The sequence below is a fragment of the Heterodontus francisci genome, unplaced genomic scaffold (assembly GCF_036365525.1).
Source record: "Heterodontus francisci isolate sHetFra1 unplaced genomic scaffold, sHetFra1.hap1 HAP1_SCAFFOLD_86, whole genome shotgun sequence".
Lineage (NCBI taxonomy): Eukaryota > Metazoa > Chordata > Chondrichthyes > Heterodontiformes > Heterodontidae > Heterodontus > Heterodontus francisci.
The window spans coordinates 4007560-4028041 of record NW_027141093.1 but is presented as its reverse complement, the minus strand read 5'-3'; the positions used below and the strand labels follow the sequence as shown (position 1 = coordinate 4028041).

At 46.1% G+C, this 20482-nt stretch overlaps 2 non-coding genes and 1 pseudogene across 2 annotated transcripts; all 3 read right to left on the bottom strand.

Annotated features, from left to right (window-relative positions):
- Nucleotides 1–213: 213 nt before the first annotated feature.
- trnaq-uug (transfer RNA glutamine (anticodon UUG)) lies at nucleotides 214–302 on the bottom strand. Its single transcript is given in 2 exon segments — nucleotides 214–249; nucleotides 266–302. It is a non-coding gene; the product is annotated as a tRNA-Gln (tRNA).
- A 5409-nt stretch (nucleotides 303–5711) lies between these two features.
- Nucleotides 5712–5859, bottom strand: LOC137362025 (U1 spliceosomal RNA; annotated as a pseudogene).
- An 8135-nt stretch (nucleotides 5860–13994) lies between these two features.
- On the bottom strand, nucleotides 13995–14066 carry trnat-cgu (transfer RNA threonine (anticodon CGU)). Its single transcript has one exon. It is a non-coding gene; the product is annotated as a tRNA-Thr (tRNA).
- Nucleotides 14067–20482: the final 6416 nt, after the last annotated feature.

Below are 20482 nucleotides of genomic sequence, written 5' to 3'. Positions count from 1 at the left end.
GCAGTGAAACTGATCAGTTTCAGCTCAGTCATTCAGGGACCTGGAATTCCTGCAGTTTGAGCCCGCTGTCACCCCAGCCCACTTCTGATTGGTCACCCTCTTCTCATAAAGTCAGTGACAGCACATGAGGAGGCCATTCGCCCCATTAAATCCATGTCGGGTTTCCAATCTGTTCAGTCCCCGACTCAATCCCCAAATCCCTGCGGGTCAAAATGACCATGGCAGGACTCGAACCTGCAATCTTCTGATAACATCATAGAATATACCAAAGTCAGACGCCTTATCCATTGGGCCACGCAGCCATTAGCTTACATGAATGATTCAATCAGAGAACCTCGAAGCACAAAATACAAAAAATCATTGGTTGAACCTGTCAACCTGGCAGAATATTTGAATTTGTGAAAGCCGCCAATTTCACTATGGAAAAGAAGTGATCGACTGGAAAAGTACATAAAAATCTATTTTCCCGTAGCGGTTTAAATAAACTTTTAAAACACAATTTTGCTTTTACCGACTCAAATTGCTGGTGCTATTTTATGAACAGCTTTATTTTGCCAATTTTTGTCAACTTCCCATCCGTAACTGACAGTAAAAGACACCGTTCAGCAAACGTTCACACGACAAATAACTCAAACTCGGTGTGGAAGTAATAAATTACAGAGTATTGGTAATTCCCCTTCACACAGGCTTCAGGGGGACAGTGAGAAGCCACTGAAATAGTTGCTTCATTCTTTTAAAAGGTTCCCATTCTGTCCTGTTACTGACGTGTTGGAATCAGATTTGTATTTAACAAGTTATTTCTGTGAAAACAAAATCCTCAACAGACCAGCTGGGAATCTAGGAATCACTGTAGTAAAATAAAAGGCTTTTGATTGAGAAGATGGGACCTTCTCACCAGCAGCCGGGTTACATTCCCCTCACATCCTTACACATTGAGCAGCTCTTTTTCTCGAGAAATAGACAGCAGCAGTTGGAAGTACAGTAAAAGGATCGTTTCATTGAGACAAGTTTCTGACTGACAGGTGGTGCTGAATATTAATACAAGAAGGTCCTGGAATGGGAAACAAGTGTCCAGAGTGGGGTCTGAAATCAGGACAGGGAAATGGCCAGCACTGACACAGATCATTTCATTATTACATTGATATCTGACTGTCTATAAGGAGAAGCGAGTTAAACACATGATGGTGAAAGGAATGGAAGATATCACTGGTTGTTCTAGATGAAGAGGGATAGACAGAGGTGTGGGTACAGCAGACTTCAGACAGTAATCAGCCCTTTTAGATACTGTGGGTGGATCTGAAAAGAGCCTTTGGGATAGGGAAAAAAGCTCTTTGTTTAAAAACCCTCAAATAGCGACCTTGTAATTGGTCAGCTTACTAATGTTTTAGTTAGTGTAATTTATTAATAATTACTAATTAGAAAGTGCTGTTTGGACAGAGTGTAAAGCTGTGAGTTGATGTGTGAGGGACTTCACTGACTAGGGGAAAGAGGTGCTCTTTGGTCTCTCTTTTCTTTTCTGCCTTTTCAGCCTCCATGGTACAGGGGAAGATGCTGATCGGTGAGTAACTGGTAAATTATTCTACTTATTACACTCATTACACGAGCAATAATGAGTTTGTAAATCTAAGTAATGGCAGGGCAGCTCGAAAAGTAAAAGTTCGAAATTGGGGGAAGGCAAATTTTACAAAACTGAGAGGTGATTTGGTGGATGTGGACTGGATACAACTACTTGAAGGAAACCCCAAGGATGTTTTCTCAGTCCATTAAGAGCAAGAGGATAACTAAGGAAAGGGTATGACCTATCAGAGATGTACAAGGGTACTTCTGTGTGGATCCAGAAGATGTGGGCGGGGTTCTTAATGAGTTTTTTGTCTCTGCCTTCACAAAGGAGAGGGATGATGCAGACATTGTAGTAAAAGAAGAGGAGTGTGAAATATTAGATACAATAAGCATAATGAGAGTGGAAGTACTAGAGAGTCTGACATCCTTGAAAATGAATAAATCACCAGAGCCAGATGGTTTGCATCTGAGGTTGTTAAAGGAAGCCAGGGAGGAAATAGTGGATGCGCTGAGGATCATCTTCAAATCCTCACTGGATATGGGGGAGGTGCCGGAGGATTGGAGGTCTGCGAACGTTGTACTATTATTTTAAAAGGATGTGAGGGATAGGCCAAATAGTTATAGACCGGTCAGTCTGACCTCGGTGGTGGGTAAATTATTAGAATCAATTCTGAGGGACAGGATAAACTACCACTTAGAAAGACATGGATTAATCAGGGATAGTCAGCATGGATTTGTTAAGGGAAGGTCATGTCTGACTAACTTGATTGAGTTTATTGAGGAAGTAACAAGGAGCATTGATGAGGATCGTGCGGTGGATGTAGTTTACATGGATTTTAGTAAGGCATTTGATAAGGTCCCACATGGCAGACTGGTCAGTAAAATGAAAGCCCATGGGATACAGGGGAATGTGGCAGGTTGGATCCAAAATTGACTCAGTGGCAGGAAACAAAGGATAGTAGTCAACGATGTTTTTGCAAATGGAAAGCAGTTTTTAGTGGCGTTCCACAGGGCTCAGTGTTGGGTCCCTAGCTGTTTGTGGTATATTTTAATTATTTGGAATTAAATGTGGGAGGCATGATTGGGAAATTTACTGATGACACAAAAATTGGCCGTGTAATTGATGGTGAGGAGGATAGCTATCGACTGAAGAATGATATGAATGGATTAGTTGAGTGGGCGGAAAAGTGGCAAATGGAATTCAATCTGGAGAAGTGTGAGGTAATGCATTTTGGGAGGGCAAACAAAGTAAGGGAATACACAATAAACGGGAAGATATTGAGAGGGGGAGACGAAGTGAGAGACTTTGGAGTGCATGTCCACAGGTCCCTGAAAGTGACAGGATAGGTAGATAGAGTGGTGAAGAAGGCATATGGAATGCTTTCCTTTCTTGGTCGGCAAAAGCAGGGATGTAATGCGAGAACTGTTTAAAACGGTGGTTTGGCCACAGCTGGAGTATTGCGTACAGTTCTGGTCATCACATCACAGAAAGGACATAATTGCTGTGTAGAGAGTACAGAGGAGATTTACAAGAATGATACTGTGGGTGGCTCTGACAAGAACCTTTGGGTATTTGATAAAATCCTGGCAGATTGACTTGGTTTTGGTGCCCGGAGCGCTGGTTTTCTTGGGCAGCACCATGGCCTAGATATTAGGCAGCACCCAGCCATGAGTGATGGTCACCCCTCCCAGCAGCTTGGTGAGCTCCTTGTCATTCTGGACAGCCAGCTGTAGGTGTCTGAGGATGTTGCGGGTCTTCTTGTTGTCCTGGGCTGCGTTACTGGCCAACTCGAGGGTTTCAGCGGTCAGATACTCGAGCACAGCAGCCAGATAGACCGGGGCTCCGGCACCCACATGCTCAGCATAGTTGCCCTTTCTCAGGAGCCTGTGTACACGGCCCACCGGGAACTGCAGTCCAGCCCGGGAGGAGGGAGACTTGGCCTTGGCCCGAGCTTTCCCGCCGGTCTTTCCTCTTCCAGACTTTTCTTTTCCAAAAATATACTTGAGGACATTCCGTGCAGACCACTGCCTGATGGATTAGTGGTCAAAGGTGTTTTTCCACACAAGCATTTCCACGAACGCACAGTCCAACTGGATGGAGCGTTCCGTGACACTGTGACCAAATCCATCCTTCGCAACACCGGGGTCAGATTGAACCTCAGCACGTAGTGACACTTGGTGTTTGCATACTGGGGCTCTACGCACAGCTTGATGCAGCCACATACTAAGGCGGCCATCAGGTTGAGGGCGACGTTGAGTAAATTTTTTCGCCTTTATCCAGAGGTTTGAACATCGTGTCCCTCTGGACCCTGTCCATTTTGCATCTTCAAATAAAGCGGGAAATGGCTCGGGTGAACGCCACAGCGCAGGAGTGGGGTATGGGCCAGACCTGTGCCACTTACAGCAACAACGTGAGCACCTTGCACCTGATGACCAGGTTCTTACCCGTAATAGAGAGAGAACGCTGCTCCCACATTTTTTTTTAATTTCCAAAATATACTTTATTCATAAAAATCTGTAAAAATTACATTGCCAAACAGTTTCCAAACAGCACCAAAAAATACAAACATTGCAAGGGGGATCAGTTTCCTTCAATACTGTCATGAGTTTCTTCCCAACCCTTGTTACATTTGTGATATTGTCCAGTGTTTATTTGAGCAGTGTCTCACTGTCTTTTGCACAACTGCCTTGGCTAATTTCAAGTCATATAATGTTCTGGTTGCTGGTTTCATGTTGTACATCAGGTCGGTTCTGCTTTTTGCTTCAATCACAGATGTCATCTCTGCTGAGTAGGTGGGGAAGAGACAGTTGCCCACCTCCTTCTGGAATGTGTCTTTGCAAAGCAGGTGTGGAAAGAGATGCAGTGGTTTTTGTCGAGGTTCATCCCAAGCAGCTCTGTAACACAGGGGTCTGTGCTCTGCGGGCTGTTCCCAGGGATGCACACCGAGATAAACATCAACTGCTGCTGGAGGACCATCAATTCGGTGATAGACACTCTTTGGTCTGCCCGAAACTTGCTGGTCTTCCAGCGCAAAAAGTTGTCCACGACCGAGTGTTGCAGACTGGCACATTCCAAGGTCCAGGACTACGTGCTGAGGGACGCACTAAAGCTTGGGGTAGCCGCTGCAAAGGCTCAATGGGGAAAAACAACTGTGTAAGGTCCTCCCGCTATAGTGAACTAAGGAACTGGACCCATGGGAAACCCCTCGGGCTGTATACACCAAATATGGTTTTGCTGTAAAATGTACATGGCAGGTAAAATGGAATGGAAGGGTTGTGAGGCAACTCACTCCTCTATTAAAGAAAACTGATTTCTTTCACACTTTTTGGAATGTCATCGAGTCATGGAGAGATACAGCACTAAAACAGGCCCTTTGGCCCACCGAGTCTGTGCTGACCACCAACCACCCATTTACACTAATCCTACATTAATCCCATATTCCCTACCACATCCCCACCTTCCCTCAATTCTCCTACCACCTACCTACACTCGGAGCAATGTACAATGGCCAATTTACCTATCAACCTGCAAGTCTTTGGCTGTGGGAGGAAACCAGAGCACCCGGTGGAAACCCACGCGGTCACAGGGAGAACTTGCAAACTCCACACAGGCAGTACCCAGAACTGAACCCGGGTCGCTGGAGCTGTGAGGCTGCAGTGTTTTTTTCCAGATTTTTATGAATAAAGTATATTTTGGAAAAACAAAATTCTTAATGAAGTAGGCGCAGTCGATGGGTGCACCTCCTTCACTATCTTTCACCGCCACCCTAACGGTGTTACACACACCCTGGCCTGGAGCTCTGGTGTTGGTTGCAGCCATTTTTACTTGACGTTTTCCAGGGACAAGTACTAAATCCTCAACTGACAGGGAAACCACCACCACGGTAGATCTCCAATCCCAAAGGGCGAAATGCCCTAAATACGGTGCTGAAACCACCTCCCACCTCCAAAAAAACACAAAAACAGCACCTGTATTATCAAACGCCACTGATCACGGTCTCTCCCCTGCCAGCTAAGTCCACGCATTGAGGTGGAGAAGTGCGTACTTGGAGCTGCGAAGAAACGAGCACGAGTGTTTATAGCAAAAAATAATTGGGAGCTGAAACACTGTCCAGCAACAGCTAGTAAATTCTATTTTTGATTCATATAATCAGGGGTGAGTGCAAAAGCAGACCCCCAACTATCACAAATTCTGCAGTTGAGTATCCCACATTTGAAGACATCACAGGCATCAGCAAACCCACAGTGCAATAGGTTAGCCTCATCCTGGGAGAACTTTTTTCTTTATTTCCAAAATATACTTTATTCATAAAAATCTGTAAAAATTACATTCCCAAACAGTTTAAAACAGCATCAAGTCAAAAAATACAAACAGTGCAAAGGTGATCAGTTTCCTTCTATACAATCATGAGTTGCCTCACAACTCTTCCATTTCATTGTCATTTTACATTTACAGCACACAGAATTTTCCCGATACAGTTCGAGGGGTTTCCCATGGATCCAGCCCCTCAGTTCAGCTTGGTGGGGGGACCTTACACTGTGGCCTTTCCCCATTGAGCCTTTGCTGCGGCTGCCCCAAGCTTAAGTGCACCCCTCAGCACGTAGTCCTGGTCCTTGAAACGTGCCAGTCTGCAACATTCCGTCACAGACAACTCTTTGCACTGGAAGAGCAGCAAGTTTCTGGCAAACCAAAAGGCATCTCCCGCTGAATTGATAGTCCTCCAAGCAGTTGATGTTTGTATCAGTGTGCGTCCCTGGGAACAGTCTATAGAGCACAGACTCCTGTGTTATCAAGCTGCTTGGAATAAACCATGACAAAAACCACTGTATTGCTTTGAACTTTTTTTTTATTTCCAAAATATACTTTATTCATAAAAATCTGCAAAAATTACATTGCGAAACAGTTTCAAACAGCACCAAAAAATACAAACATTGCAAGGGAGATCAGTTTCCTTCTATACTATCATGAGTTTCTTCACAACCCTTCCATTTCACTATTGTTATGCCAATTACAGTTTCACATTTACAGCAAAAGAAAATATCAACAAAACAGTTCGAGGAGTTTCCCATGGATCCAGCCCCTCAGTTCAGCTTGGTGGGAGGAACCTTACTTTTTTTTTTCCAAAATATACTTTATTCATAAAAATCTGTGAAAATTACATTGCCAAACAGTTTCCAAACAGCACCAAAAAATACAAACATTGTAAGGGAGATCAGTTTCCTTCAATACTGTCATGAGTTTCTTCCCAACCCTTCTGTTTCACAACTGTCATGTCAATTACAGTTTTACATTTACAGCAATTGAGAATATTAACGATACAGTTCGAGGGGTTTCCCATGGATCCAGCCCCTCAGTCCAGCTTGGTGGGGGAACCTTACACTGTGGTCTTTCCCCATTGAGCCTTTGCTGCGGCTGCCCCAAGCATTAGTGCGTCCCTCAGCATGTAGTCCTGGACCTTGGAATGTGCCAGCCTGCAACATTCGGTCAACCGAATGGACAACCCTTTGCGCTGGAAGACCAGCAAGTTTCGGGCAGACCAAAGGGCGTCTTTCACCGAATTGATAGTCCTCCAGCAGCAGTTGATGTTTGTCTCGGTGTGCGTCCCTGGGAACAGCCCGTAGAGCACAGACTCCTGTGTTACAGAGCTGCTTGGGATGAACCTTGACAAAAACCACTGCATCTCTTTCCACACCTGCTTTGCAAAGGCACATTCCAGGAGGAGGTGTGCGACCGTCTCTTCCCCACCACAGCCAACGCGGGGGCACTCTGCGAAGGGGCGAGACTTCGGGTGTGCATGAAGGATCTGACGGGGAGGGCCCTTCTCACCACCAGCCAAGCTACGTCTTGGTGCTTGTTTGAAAGTTCTGGTGATGAGGCATTCCGCCAAATGACTTTGACGGTCTGCTCGGGGAACCATCCGACATGATCCACCGTTTCCTTTTCCCGTAGGGCCTTGAGGACATTCCGTGCAGACCACTGCCTGATGGATCGGTGGTCAAAAGTGTTTTCCCGCAGAAACTGCTCCACGAAGGATAGGTGGTACGGCACCGCCCAACTGCATGGAGCGTTCCGCGGCAATGTGACCAGGCCAATCCTTCGCAACACCGGGGACAAATAGAACCTCAGCACGTAGTGACACTTGGAGTTTGCGTACTGGGGATCTACACACAGCTTGATGCAGCCGCACACGAAGGCGGTCATCAGGATGAGGGCCACGTTGGGTACATTTTTCCCGCCCTTGTCCAGAGATTTGAACATCGTGTCCCTCCAGACCCGGTCCATTTCCCTGCTGCTGGAGGACCATCAATTTGGTGATAGACACTCTTTGGTCTGCACGAAATCTGCTGGTCTTGCAGCGCAAAAAGTTGTCCACGACCGAGTTTTGCAGACTGGCACATTCCAAGGTCCAGGACTACATGCTGAGGGACGCACTTTTATTAAGGTTGTTAAGATAAAGATTCTTTCTCTTCAAAGGTGATCAGAGGGCGAGAGAGAGACAGAGGGAAATGTCCCGACTCCAGAAAAGAATGCAAAATCTGCTCTGGCTGCAGTCGATGGGAGTCGAGGTCAAAGAGGACTTCCAAGAGGTGAAGAACCAGCAGGCCTCGCTCTTTGCCACGGAGGCCTCCAAGATCATCTTCCCGTCCAGAGTCCTCTCCATTGAGCAGGATGAGACGTGCTCACGTTTCTTCTTCCAAAATGTACACAGAGAGAGCTCTGTTATCAGCAGCTTGAAGGAACAGGATGGCTCAGTAACGTCTTTGCAATCCAACACAGCGGCGCAGTGGTTAGCACCTCAGCCTCACAGCTCCAGTGACCCGGGTTCAATTCTGGAGACTGCCTGTGTGGAGTTTGCAAGTTCTCCCTGTGTCTGCGTGGGTTTTCTCCGGGTGCTCCGGTTTCCTGCCAAAAGACTTGCAGGTTGGTAGATAAATTGGCCATTATAAATTGCCAGTAGTATAGGTCGGTGGTAGGAAAATATAGGAACAGGTGAGGATATGGTAAGAATATGGGATTAGTATAAATGGGTGGTTGATGGTCGGCACAGACTCGGTGGGCCGAAGGGCCTGTTTCAGTGCTGTATCTCTAAAAAAATATTAAGGATCAGCAAATCCTTTAATGCTGGGCTGCAAGACGGGAAGCCCACAGACAGCACGGCTTCCCAGTTCTTCCTGTCATCTATCACAGAGGTCTTGGAAGAGACTGGACAAGCCGCTAACTCTGGACGAGCTGACAAGGTCCATCGAGACGAGTACATTTCCCGGAAAGCGACGGCTTACCGGTTGAGTTGTATTCGGCCCTGTGGGACTGGGTCGGCCCAGACCTGCTGGAAGGAGACAACAGTATGCTCCTGGCCAGCAGCATGTCAGAATCCATGAGGAAATGCATCATCACCCTCATCTACAAGCGGAAGGGGGTGAGGGCGGAAATCAGAAATTGGCGGCCCATCTCACTGCTTAATGCAGATTACAAGATTCTGTCCAAAGTCATCACCAGTCGAGTCAAGTCTGCTCTGGAGTTGGTGATTCACCCTGACCAGGCCTGCACTGTACTCAGCAGGAAGCTCTCTGATAGTCTCACACTACTCAGGGATATGGACATCTGCCTCATCAGCTTGGACCAGGAGAAGATTTTTGACGGGATATTGCACACATTCATGATGGACCTGCTCTCCAAAATGGGGTTTGGGTAGGGAATCTGCAATTGGTTCAAACTGCTTTACACAAACATCAGTAGTGCAGTCTCAATCAATGGGTGGGAATCATAAAGTTTCCTGATCCAATCTGGAGTCAGACAGGGCTGTCCTCTCTCCCCTGTCTTGTCTGATTGCTGTATCGAACCTTTTGCAGAGTCCATTAGGAAGGATGCAGGCATAAGAGGGGTGACAATCCCAGTCAGTGGACGCACTCAGGTAAAAGCCTCCCTGCACATGGACAATGTTGCTGTCTTCTGCTCGGATCCACCATCCCCTCGCAGACAAATGAGCATCTGCGACCAGTTCGAACCAAAGCCAACTATGGCAAGACTGAGGCCATGTTCTTTGGGAACCGGGCCGACCGATCCTTTGTCCCCTTCACCATCAGGTCAGACTACCTGAAGGTGCTGGGGATATGGTTCGGAAGGGCCGGGGCCTGTTCCAAAACCTGGAAGGAGCGAGTGGCCAGGGTGCACAATAAACTGAGTGTGTGCGAGCAGCGATCTCTCTCCATTGTGGGTAAGAAAATGGTCATCAGGTGCGCGGCACTCTCGCTGTTGCTGTACGTGGCGCAGGTCTGGCCCATACCCCACTCCTGCACTGTGGCAGTCACCCGAGCCATTTTCCGCTTTATCTGGAGATCTAAAATGGACCAGGGCGGGAGGGACACGATGTTCAAACCTCTGGACAAGGGCGGGAAAAATGTACCCAACGTCGCCCTCATCCTGATGACCACCTTCGTGTGCAGCTGCACCAAGCTGTGTGTAGAGCCCCAGTACACAAACACCAAGTGTCACTATGTGCTGAGGTTTTATCTGTCCCCGGTGTTGCGAAGGATGGGTCTGGTCACATTGCCGCGGATCGCTTCATCCAGTTGGACTGTGCCGTACCAGCTATCCTTCGTCGGAATGTTTCTGCGGGAAAACAGCTTTGACCACCAATCCATCAGGCAGTGGTCTGCACGGAATGTCCTCAAGGCCCTACGGGAAAAGGAGATGGTGGATCCGGTCGGATGGTTCCCCGAGCAGACTGCCAAAGTCATTTGGCAGAATGCCTCATCACCAGAACTTTCAAATAAGCACCAAGATGTAGCTTGGTTGGTGCTAAGAAGAGCCCTTCCTGTCAGATCCTTCCTGCATGCCCGAAGTCTCACCCCCTCCACACGCGGCCCTCGAGGTGGCTGCGGTGGGGAAGAGGCAGTTGCCCACCTCCTTCTGGAATGTGTCTTTGCAAAGCAGGTGTGGAAAGAGATGCAGTGGTTTTTGTTGAGGTTCATCCCAAGCAGCTCTGTAACAGATGAGTCTGTGCTCTACGGGCTGTTCCCAGGGATGCACACCGAGATAAACATTAACTGCTGCTGGAGGACCATCAATTTGGTGATAGACACTCTTTGGTCTGCCCGAAACCTGCTGGTCTTGCAGCGCAAAGAGTTGTCCACGACCGAGTTTTGCAGACTGGCACATTCCAAGGTCCAGGACTACGTGCTGAGGGACGCACTAAAGCTTGGGGTAGCCACTGCAAAGGCTCAATGGGGAAAGACCACTGTGTAAGGTCCCCCTGCCATAGTGAACTGGGCAGCTGGACCCATTGGAAACTCTTGTGCTGGATACACCAGGTATGGTTTTGCTGTAAAATGTCCATGTCAGGTAAAATGGAATGGAAGGGTTGTGAGGCAACTCACTCCTGTATTGAAGAAAACTGATTTCCTTTGCACTTTTTGGAATGTCAACTTGGTGCTGTTTTGAACTGTTGTATAATGCATTTTTTCCAGATTTATATGAAGAAAGCATATTTTTAGGAATAAAATCCTGGGGATTCATATGCATAGTTCTTTGACGGTGGTAGGACACATTGAGAAAGTAGTTAACAAAGCATATGGGATCTTGGGCTTCATAAATAGAGGTACTGAGTACAAAAGTAGGGAAGTTATGCTGAACCTGTATAAATTTCTAGTTGGGCCACAACCAGAGAATTGCATCCAGTTCTGGTCAACACACTTTTGGAGGGATGTGAGTGTCCTTGAGAGGGTGGAGGAGATTTAACAGAATGGTTCCAGACATGAGGGATTTTAGCTGTAAGGTTAGGTTGGAGAAGCTGGGGTTGTACTCCTTGCAGCAAAGGGGATTGAGGGGAGATTTGATAGACATGTACAAGATTATAATAAATATGACAGGTTTAGATAACTTACAGGGCGATGGGGATAGAGCGGGGGAATGGGACTGAATGGATTGATTTACATGGGCTTGATGGGCAAAATGACTTCCTGTACTGTAGTGACTCCATGACTCAATGACTCTCTCTCCTTCTCTCTCTCTCTCTCTCTGTCTATCGCTTTACCTCTCTCTGCCTCTCTCTCTCTATCTGTCTTTAGCTGGTCCTCTAACTTTCTATTGCACTCTCTCTCTCTTTTTTTTTCACTCTCTCTCTCTCCATTACACACATATTTGTCAATCACATGTCAAAGAAGGAAGCGTAATGAAGGAATGTCTGTGCCCTTGAAAATGTTTCCAGCAGAATAGTCAAATGTTTAAAGTTTCTGTGGGGAGTTTGACCTGAGATGGTGAGACACAAGGATGTGAGGTTATTAAAGTCTTCACCAAATGTAATAGGGAATAATTTTCTTCACTGGTGAACCCAAAGGAACAAATATGGCACAATAATGAGAAAAGTCAGAGGATTGAGAAACATCCAATGGTTCTTCACATATACAAGTCAGCAGACCCACAGAAAAACAGTAGGTTGAGAGTTCAGATCCAGTGATAGACTGGACAAATATCGAGCCAGTGCTTTTATCTTTATAAACCTGACATCTGTCCACTTGGCTATTGCACCTCGTCTCGATGTATCTGATAATACTGATACTATTTGTATTCCACAGTTGCTTTGAAATCACAGGGAATATAAATGGATTGGGAATGTCAATGGTCAGGAACCATTAATGGATTGGGAAAGTCAATGGACTGGAAAATATCAGTGGATTGGGAAATTCTATAGACTGAGTTATTTCAATGGATTGGGACAGTTCAGTACATTGTGAAACATCAATGGATTAGGAAACAGGAATTAAAGGGACAGATGAAGTTCAACCTGGAAAAGTGTGAAGTGATTCATTTTGGAAGGTCGAATTTGAATGCAGAATACAGGCTTAAAGACAGGATGCTTGGTAGTGTGGAGGAACAGAGGGATCTTGGGGTCCATGTCCATAGATCGCTCAAAGTTGCCACCCAAGTTGATAGGGTTGTTAAGAAGGCGTATGGTGTGTTGGCTTTCATTAACAGGGGGATTGAGTTTAAGAGCCGCGAGGTTATGCTGCAGCTCTATAAAGCCCTGGTTAGACCACACTTGGAATATTGTGTTCAGTTCTCGTCGCCTCATTATAGGAAGGATGTGGAAGCTTTAGAGAGGGTGCAGAGGAGATTTACCAGGATGCTGCCTGGACTCGAGGGTATGTTTTACGAAGAAAGGTTGAGGGTGCTAGGGCTTTTTTCATTGGAACGAAGAAGGATGAGAGGTGACTTGATAGAGGGGTACAAGATGATGAGAGGCATAGATAGAGTGGATAGCCAGAGACTTTTAACCCAGGGCAGAAAGGGCTATCACCAGGGGGCATAATTTTAAGGTGATGGAGGAAGGTTTCGGGGAGATGTCAGAGGTAGGTTCTTTACACAGAGAGTGGTGGGTGCGTGGAATGCACTGCCAGCGGTGGCAGTAGAAGCAGATACATTGGGGACATTTAAGCGACTCTTGGATAGGTACATGGATGATAGTAGAATGAAGGGTATGTAGGTAGTTTGATCTTAGAGTAGGTTAAAGGTTCGGCACAACATCGTGGGCCGACGGGCCTGTACTGTGCTGTACTGTTCTATGTTCTATGTTCCAGATGAAAGGATTGCATTAATCAATGGATTAGAATGTGGAGAGGCAGGAGAAAATGATGCCATTTTAAGTAGGGGGCCGGGGGTTAGTAGAAACAGACCAGGGCTATTTTACTCTCTATCTCACTCCTTTCTTCTATCTGGCTCATTATCACATCCTCTCTCTCTCAGAGCGGTGGGAATCGCTGGAACCCACACTTGTTGCTCAGGTTGTTTGGTTCCGGGAAAATACAAGGTCCACATCAGATTGACAGGAAGGATAAATGTGATTCAGAGCCAATCATATTCCTTTTGGTGATGTGTGCTCAGCCTTGTTATATCAGCAAAGGCAGCAGGAAATGCAAATCCTGAAGAGTTTTGATAGAGTAAAGAAGGAGAAAGTGTTGCCAGTGACAGAAGGGTCAGTAACCAGAGGAAACACATTTAAAGTAATTGACAAAAGAATTCGAGTTGTGATGAGGAGATTGTTTTTTCAGCAGTGTGTTGTTCTGGTCTGGAATGCAATCCTGAAAGGTCAGTGGAAGCAGATTCAATGTTAACTCTAAATGGAATTGGATATATACCTGACATGGAAAATATAACAGGGCAATGGGGGAAAGGACAGGAGTGCGGGATGTGGGATTAATAGAATAGCTCTGTCAAATATCAAGCAAATGCACAGTAATAAGGTTCTGTGCTTGGACCTCAGTTATTTTCACTCTATCAATGGCAGAGAAGGCTCGAGGAACCATGTGGCTTCTCGTCATGTTCTACCCAGTGTCCAGGATAAAGTGCAACATGACACTGATTTCCAGATGGCCGACACAAATGCAATGGACATCTTTTCCGGAAACATCACATTTAAAGTGATAAACTAATCATAAGGCATGGACGGGGATTGAACCCGTGATCTTCAGTTTACGAGACTGACGCCTTACCACTTGGCCACCATGCCTTTCCTAAATGGACACCTGAGGCTCCAGAGCAGGATTTGTGATTCTTTTTCAATTTGGTTGAAACAGCATCGAGAAACATGCACAGAAATGAAGAGGGATTGTGGAATGGGGAACAGATCAGCCTCATTTCCATCATCAGCATCATGAAATCTTCATTCAGACGTTCCATTCCCATCCTCAGCTTTTCTCACATCTGTACAATAATATGAGTGGACATTGGGTTGTTACTGGGCAGATTATATAAATAGACTATGTGCATCATCACAGGAAGTGCTGTAATATAATCTGTACGGCACCTCATGGAGAGTTGTAGATGAAACCTTCAATGCAAGATGTGCAGAGTAAACTCAGGTTATTTTAACCGTCAGATTCTTATAAATTCTGTACTAAGCCTTGACAGATATCAGAATATTATATGGGGGCCACAGTAAACCAAAGCGAAGATGGAGAAATCTTTGCCTGTACCTTTGAAAAGGTCACTGGACTGAACCAAGCCGAGGACTGGCCGAGTTGGTTCCAGAGGTTTGCAAGGTATCGTACTGCATCGGGTCTCGTGCAGAAGCCAGACATGGAACAGGTCAGTACGCTATTGTCTGCAATGAAGGGAGTGTGCAGGCAACATCCTCATGAAGAACAGAAGGCAACGTGTGAAGAAGTTATTAAGGCACTCAACCTATTTTAATTGAGGAAAAAAATGTCATCGTGGAGCCAAAGTTAAAACGCTGCATTTGCTGACAACGCAACCACCAGGTGACGCTGTACTAGCACATGCGCAAATGCAGCCTCTTTCACTGAAACGTCACTGTCTGTGACATTCAGGCAGCTGCCAGGCTTAAAGATGGAGCTCCTCAATTTATCACAGAAAACAACTTCGACCCAAAAATCCCCTCAAAGGTTGCCATTGCCGCCTCCGTCCCACCCTCAACAGTCCCCCGCTCCTTCTTGTGCATTATATGGTACCAAGTCATCTTAATTCACCTAAAGTGAATTACTTTCGGAGCAGTGACTGTCATTTCATAAGCAAATATGGCACATATCTACACAATGGACATGTTTTGGTTGATACTCGGAGAACGTTGCGCTGTTTGAAGTCTCATCAGAAGGACAGCACCTCTGACAGTGCTGCACACCCTCTGTAATTCAGTGAGGTTTCATAGAGTCATAGAGTTATACAGCACAGAAACAGGCCCTTTGGCCATCGTGTCCGTGCCGGCCATCAAGTACCTATCTATTCTAATCCCATTTTCCTGCACGTGGCCGTAGCCTTGTATTCTGTGGCGTTTTGAGTGCTCATCTAGATACTTCTTAAATGTTGTGAGGGTTCCTGCCTCCACCACTCCTTCAGGCAATGTGTTCCAGATTCCAACCACCCTCGAGGTGAAACATTTTTTCCTCAAATCCCCTTTAAACAGTGCCATCCCATTCTCCGGACGATCATTCCCCGCTTCCCCCCATCCCACTCTCTGACTGCTCACTCCCCGCTTCACCCACCACCACCCCCATTCTGCTCTCTGGCTGCTCACACTCCAGGCCATGGGCTCTCTCGCTTCCCTCCCCTCGGCCACTCGCTCCAACATTGCCCCATCACCCCTCGAGGCTCGCCTTGCTTTATCGGATGGTGCGGTGAAGAATGATCGAATATTGGAGCGAGAGGCCGAGAGGAGGGAAGCAGCATGGCTTAGAGCTAGTGTCTGGAGGGACGTGGGGGGGAAGCGGGGCGGAAGTGGACGGAGAGAGGGCAGTGCGGGGGTGGGGGGGGGTAGCAAGCGGCCGGAGGGCGGGGGAGCGGGGTAGCGAGGAGCGGGCAGTGAGCGGCCTGGAGTGAGTGGCTGAGAGGGGGTAGAGAGTTTTCCCGCGCATGCGCCACTTCCTCCTGGAAGACGTAGGCTGAGCATGCACAGCATCTCAGAGCGCAGGAGACTGTTTGTGCATGTGCGCAGCTTGGAGCGCTCTGATGACGTCGGCTGGCTGCTGCATTGTCAGGAATCACTTTGAATTTAATAAGCGTACAAAACAGAAAGGGGAGAGTATTCATTCATTTATCAATGACTTGTACAATCTCACGGAGGTTTGTGAATGCGGCAACTTAAGATAAGAGATGAATGGAGACAGGATTGTGTTCGGGGTATTAGACAACACCCTTTCAGATCATCTACAGTCCAGGGCTGATATCACATTAACGAAAGAGTATCAATTGAGCAGCCAAGCAGAGGTTAGAAAGTTTAACCAATCCGTTGTTCGAGGGGACAGGGAGAGTCTGATCTCGAGAGTTGCAGACTCAATTGAATTTGTTAAGAAAACAAAAGGAAAAATTAGTGGTAAAAGACAAGAAAGATGGGAAGAGAATCTAGTGGTAGCTGCAACCAATTGCAGTAGGTGTGGCCGAGAGAGACACAAGTGGGAAAACTGCCTCGCCAAAGAAGCTGAGTGTTTTTCCTGCAGAAAGTTGGGACACTTTCAGTCAGTGTGTGGCAGTAAAATACCAGCACTGAATATAATTAAAGGGAAATCCCCAGAGAGCAAAAACATGAATGAAGTACAGGATATCCAAAGTGTGGAAATACATTTTTTAGGTGAAATCCAGGAAATAAAGTGAGAGTTGCTGGACGACAGAAATTCTGAAATATTTTAAGACAGAGGTAGATAGATTCTTGATAAACAAGGGGGTGAAAGGTTATCAGGGGCAGGTGGGAATGTGGAGTTGAGGTTGCAATCAGATCAGCCATGATCTTATTGAATGGTGGAGCAGGCTCGAGGGGCCGAGTGGTCTACTCCTGCTCCTAATTGGTATGTTTGTATGTAAGAAAACATGTTCTAGATACAATGAGAACTATCATTTGTTTGGAAATGGATTTGAACCCTTTTATCAAAAGGTTATAGAGCTTTAATTTTTCTACAATTAACAGGCAAATCCTTGTGGAGTTGAGATTGACAGAAACAATGGGCTGGATTCTATAGAGCCCTCGACGTCGAGATCTGTGGTGGGGGTGGGGTGGGGGCCGCCTGAAGATGGCCCCGGATGAAACCCGCCACGGACCTCAACGCCGGCAGGGCCTGGCTCGATATTGCCGGCGACGGCGAGGCCTTGTGGGGGACCTCCACCGCTCGGCAACGGGACCACAAACCTGCATTAATTATTATCCCATCACTTCCTGATGTTCCGCTGCGATCTTCAGCCCAGTGGCCGGCACTGCCGTGCCTTCGGAGCCGCACCCGGGCAAATGAGGTGCAACACTGGTGGGGAGGGGGGAGAAGGTAAGTTTCTCAGTGTGGGGGTGGGGGGACGGAGTCAAATTAATGTCATGGGTGTAGGGGATGGTGGGAAGGGTTATAGTTTACAGTTTGTGCAGTTTTGGGCGGAAGGTCAGATGGTAAAGGTAGGTTTTGGGAGGGAAGGGCAAATAATTAATTTAACTGTTATTGGGGGGATGGGAGAGAGGCAAAAGCAATGTATTTATTTCATTTCATTTAATCTTCCTTTAAATATTTTCCAGTAGGACTAACAGCCCTTTAAAAATGGCTGACACTCCAGTACAGGACGAAGGCAGTGCTGCATTATCAGAAATGCTGTTTTTCAGGTGAGACAGAAAACTGAGGATCCCTCTGCCCTCTCAGGTGGATGTTAAAGGTACCATGGCACTATTTCAGAGAATAGAAGGGGAATTATTTCTGGGATGCTGGTCATTGTTTAACCCTGAATCAACATCACTTCAAAACAGATTATCTCGTTTTTATCACGTTGTTGTTTCTGGGAGCTTGCTGTGCGCACATTGGCCACCATGTTTCCTACATGACTACAGTGACTACACTTGGAAAGTCCTTCATTGGCTGTAAAAGGCTTTGCAACGTCCTGTGGTCGTGAAATGCAAGTCTTGCTTTTTCCATTGTTATCAGTGTCATTGTGATCAAAAGATAGGATTCGTGAACACAAAGTTTAAATCAATTTTGATTAAAATAATGTAAAAGCATCTATATTCTTGCACTGTACTTAATAATCTCCATCTTCCTATCCTTACAGAGTGCAATGTCATCGACCCTGAAATTGATTCCAGAATCTTATAGAATCTTCGACTCATAGAAAGTTTAAGGCACAGAAAGAGGCCACTTGGCCCTCAGACAATTTCAGCCCAGTTCTGATGAAAGGTCACAGACCACAAACGTTAACTCTGTTTCTCTGTCCACAGATGCTGCCAGACCTACTGAGTATTTCCAGCATTTTCTGTTTTTATTTCAGATTTCCAGCATCTGCAGTATTTTGCTTCTGTGTTACTTTGAAAGTTAAAACTGAACCACCTGTTTACAATTCACACTGGAGTCTCCCATGAAATGATTCTGTATAATATTGATATAATGAATACAGATTCCAACACAGAGCTTCCTGTGGGGAATTGGGGATATGAAAACCAGCAGACTCTGCAGGGATTTCCACTGGGAGCACAAATTCACAAAATCTACCTTTTATATATTGATTCATTTTGATTGTCCTTCTGGAAAATTATTTTGAAACAATTTAAACATCAACCCACAGCTCCATGACTGGGCCAATTATGAGGTCATCCTCTGACAGGTCATGTGACAGCTGGAGCCACAAGACATCAGAACCAGATTTGTGACTGGATTAAAACCCGGAATCCTGTCCCAATGGCTTTTCAAATAAAGCTGTTGCTGTTTGAAAACACAGCAGTTAAACTTTCTGCCTGCTCATGAGGGGAGCTAGGGAGAAATTTACAAAACTCAATCCTTCAACAAAATAGTTCAAAAATCATTAATATCGAAATCATGTGAGGATTCATATGCAGTAGAGAAACAAGCAGATACAGAAAGTACAGAGGAGAGCTGAAAAAGGAAATGAGATCAGCAAGAGAATGTATGAGAAAAGATTAGCAGGTCACATAACTGGGAACACTGAAGTCTTTTACCAACATATGGACAGTCAATGAAAGGGTGGGTCAATTAGGAGATCCTGTGGAGGCAGAGGGTGTGGCTGAGGCACTAATTAAGTATCACAAAATAAGCGGATGCTGCAAATGTCACAGTAAAGGAGGAGGAAGTGAAGAAATTGGACAGGATGAAAATAGATAAAGTGGAGACAATTACAGGGTTGGCAGCTCTCACAGTGGAAAAGTCAACCAGTTTGAATGGGCTGCATCCTGGGTTGCTGAGGGAAGTAAGGGTGGAAATATCAGAGACTCGAACCACAATCTTTCAATCCTCCTTAAATATGGGAATGTTGCCAGAGGACTGGAGGATGCAGGTAAGCTTGGGTAGTTCGATCTTAGTTTAATTTGACCGTTTTTATAATGTATCCATTGTAATAACTAACAAGGTCAAGAAAGCCATTTTATAATTAACACATGACCAAAGGAGCCATTTTGTGTTCAGTACTAACGTGCCGTGTAGAGGACACTATTTGTGCTGAAACATTAGCACAACACGGGAAGAAACGGTTCCCGATTATAAGCTCTCACTCAATTGGTGCAGAGTATGAGCGCCAGGGGTTACTTCTGACAGTTGAAGAGATCATCGCATCTCATTGGATAGCTACCATCCACTCCAAGCTGGGTAGCCCTCAGTCAGTTAGGTGCTGTCCTGCCACAACCTGCTTGCTTCAATGGGTGCTTGGAGCTTAGAGAGTCATCTCTCAACAGGCGGATCGATAATCAATGCACCAAGAAAAACAAGCTCAACAAAGAAGACACCAGTCCTTCGCATCACAAGCTGGAATGTGAGGACCATGTGTCCTGGCCTTACTGACACCCTTCTGCAGGTTGATGACACGCACAAGACAGCTTTGATGGACAAATAACTCACAAGGCTCAATGTGGACATTGCTGTGCTGCAAGAAACTAGACTCGTTCAAAGTGGATCCCTCAAAGAGAAACACTACACCTTCTTCTGGCAGGGGAAAGCCCAAGAGGCAACTCGTGAGCATGGAGTGGGTTTCACAGTAAAAAACACGCTACTTGAGATGAGTGAACCACCCACAGTAGGCTCAGAGAGACTTCTTACTCTTCACTTGTCAACAAGCGTGGGCCCAGTTAATCTCATGTGCATCTATGTCCCAACACTCACCTCCACCCAAGATGTCAAGGATCAATTCTATGTGACACTTGATACTGCCATCAGTAGAATTCCCAGCACTGAGGGACTGTACCTTCTAGGAGACTTCAACACAAGCTTGGGTACTGACTACAGCTTGGCCAACGAGCATAGAGCACCAGGGGATTGGCAAGATGAATGAAAATGGACAGAGGTTGCTGGAGCTATGCTGTCACCATGGATTCTGTGTGATGAACAGCTACTTCAAGGTCAAGCTGTGCCACAGGGTGTCCTGGAGACATCTGAGATCACACCACTGGCACCAGCTAGACCTTATCATCACCAGACATACCACCCTCAGCAGTGTCCTCATCAC